The sequence below is a fragment of the Dermacentor silvarum genome, chromosome 1 (assembly GCF_013339745.2).
Source record: "Dermacentor silvarum isolate Dsil-2018 chromosome 1, BIME_Dsil_1.4, whole genome shotgun sequence".
In the NCBI taxonomy this organism is placed as follows: Eukaryota; Metazoa; Arthropoda; class Arachnida; order Ixodida; family Ixodidae; genus Dermacentor; species Dermacentor silvarum.
The window spans coordinates 451,532,086-451,535,161 of NC_051154.1; positions in this window are offsets into that span (position 1 = coordinate 451,532,086).

Below are 3,076 nucleotides of genomic sequence, written 5' to 3' on the forward strand. Positions count from 1 at the left end.
AGTTGGAATCAGTTAGCGCAAGACAGGGGCAATTGGAAATCGCAGGGAGATGCCTTCGTCCTGCAGTGGACATAAATATAGGCTGATGATGATGAAGAAGGTGGCAAAGTTTTATGTTATAATTATGTATTATTACGTTTCAAAGCAAATTCGGCGCTCCGCCGCATTGGCATTTGCTATCAACCACGCATTCGCAAGCATGGCCTTCCACGCCGCACGTAAACCGTTGCGGAAGTACCCTTAGCTGCACGCTGTAAAACAAAAATTCACAAGGTCTCTTACGTTATCCCTAAGGCGACTTGAAGGCGAAAGCCCAAGTGCCGATGCACTAATTAGCAAGTTTAATAAGCCAGGTTAATTAGCCACTTTCCTTCGCTGAGTCATCCATCTTAATTCGCTGAGTCATCCATCTTAATTCGCTGAGCCATCCATCTTAATTCGCTGAGTCATCCATCTTAATTCGCTGAGTCATCCACTTTAATCGCTGAGCCATCCACCCTAAATCACTGAGTCATCCACTTTGAACGCTTTGTCATCCCTCTTAATTCGCTTTGATTCCACTTCATTCGCTTTTTCATCCCTCTTAATTCGCTTTCGTTCCTCTTAATTCACTTCTCATCCTTCTTAATTCGCTTTTATTCCTCTTATTTCACCTAGTCTATCATCATGTTAGTTCGCTTAGTCACCCTCTTAATTCGCGTAGTAATCCACTTTAATTCGCTTTGCGAACTATTAATTCACTTTAATTCCTCTTAATTCACTTTGATTTCACTTAAATCGCATTGATTCATTCTAATTCAGTTTGATTCCTTTTAAATCGCGTTGTCCTCCTTCCTAAATCTCTTTGACTCTTCTTAATTTGCTTTGATTCCTCTTAATTCGCTTTGTCATCCACTCATGCCATTCATGCTTTGGCCCGCTTTAACTGCCTTTAACTCGCTGCAGAGCTCACTTATCTTTTTTATACGATACGTGCTGACGGCCTGTTTTCGCTCAAGGACGTTGAAGGTCGACTGAACGATGAGACATATAAAGCTTTCGCCTTAATAACTTCTGGAGTTCTGCGTGCCAATACCACGGTCTGTATAAGCAAGAGACAAGACAGGATGAGTGCCGGTGCCTTTGAGCTGCTCTTTACCTCCGTTTCCTCGTCTTTTCTGGTAGTGCTGCGCGTGCTTGTGCGCCTCTTTCATTACATTCGGCCGCGACTGCGTATGCTGTTCATCTGACAGAAAGCACAGCGTGCCACAGCATGTCAGTTTTGCCGACGACTCTTTTCTTGAATTGAGACTCGTGTACCGCCAAATTGTACCGCTTTCGTCTATCTGCGCGTGCTTCAGAAGCCGGGCAGCCAACTCGCCAAGTGTTGTCGCTCAGGCGTTCAGTGGCGATCAAAGGTCCCTCGTATTTCGCATGTAACTCCTGGGTCGATAACTGGCGACCTCGCTTTACCCAGGCTTTATCTCCGATCCTGTACTGTGGTGCTAGATGATGGCGGTGGTTGTAGTATCGCTTTCGTGCCTGCTGTGCCTCTTCTCGGATGTGGCAGACTGTCTGTCGTGCAATCGAACGTCCGATTTTGACCGGTGTGTCCGAGCCGAGTGTAGCGCCCAGTTATGGCAGCTGAGCGTACAGAATCTCATAAGAGGACGTTCCAGCGGGCCTCTGCAGTGCCCTACTAACTGCGTACGCAGCCGCTTGAAGATGCTTGTCCCAGTCTGCTTCACCCGGCTTGTAAGCTTGTCCAGTATGGTGTGGGTCGGGTTTGGATGGTCTGCTTCGACGTATTCTTCAGCCCATTCGATTGCGTTGGGCATAGGCTGGCATGAAGTGGTACACATTTCCAGTCTGACTGAAGTACCTACGGAGCTCGCTGCCGCGGAAAGTGGTCAAACTGTCGGAGTTGAGTTTTCTTGAGAGGCCGTGCCTCCATTCGAAGTGGTCCCGTAGAAACATTATGACGCAGCTGGCGGCAAGCGAAGGCATGGCAGCGACCTCCAAGAACTTTCACAAGTTCTCCACAGCAACTATAATGTAACGGTTACCCGCTGCCGTTCTTGGCAAAGGCCCGACATGTTCGATTCCCAGTGTCAAACATTCATTCAGTAGGCGTGTAAGGAGTCCAGGTGGAAGGCGCCAGAAGCCTTTTGTGTTGTTGGCATACCTCGCAGCTTGCGACGTATGAACCGACGTTCTTATTCATCCTCGGCAACCAAAAGCGCTCTTGTAAATTGCGCAGAGCGGCTCGTTGGCCGACGTGGCCTCCTTCTGGTGTGTCGTGGATGGCACGTAAAATACCGGAATGCACGGAGCCTGTAATAACTAGATGGTGGCGTTCTTTTCGCTCACCAATCCAGTGCCGGCTGTACAAAGTACCTCTGCGTAAACCAAACTCATAATTGTTCCCTATATTCTTAAGAGAGTTCGTTATAGGCAGCAAATCTCTGTCGACGCGTTGGGCATTTGAAACTTCTTGCTGCGAGAACATGATCCAGCCTTCTCGGTACTGCGGCAAAGCCTTCATCATAAGTTTCGCGACAGAGCGTCTGCAACCTGGTTTAGTACTGCAGCGCAGTGTAGATCATCGTAATTATAATCTTGTAGAGGAATGATCTAGTGCGTAAACTTGTTCTTAAGGTGTTGCTTTGTAAACACCCATGCGATAGCGGCATTATCCGCCACAACCATGAACCTGTGTCCAACGTGCCGGAACTGCTCGTCGACGCTCCAGACAACGGAATAGCGCTCCGCGTCTGAGAGGTTGCGGTTGGCGTAGGCGACGACATCTGATAATGAGGAGTGGGGTAGTTAAAGACTCAATTAATTTTTACCTCGTGGTGTTCTTTATAACATTCGTTTCTGCGTTTCGATTCAATTAAAATGGGGCCACCGTGGCCGGGATCGAAACCGCGGCCTCGAGCTCAGCAGCGCGCAATGCCATAGCCACTAAGCTATTGCGGCGGCCATGCGCGAGAGAAAATTATTGCTGTTGCTACTTGTGTATTTAAAATAAATTGTTTCCGGTAACTACGAATATTTACTTTACAAGCTAGCGTAGCAAACGAAATTCTTCATC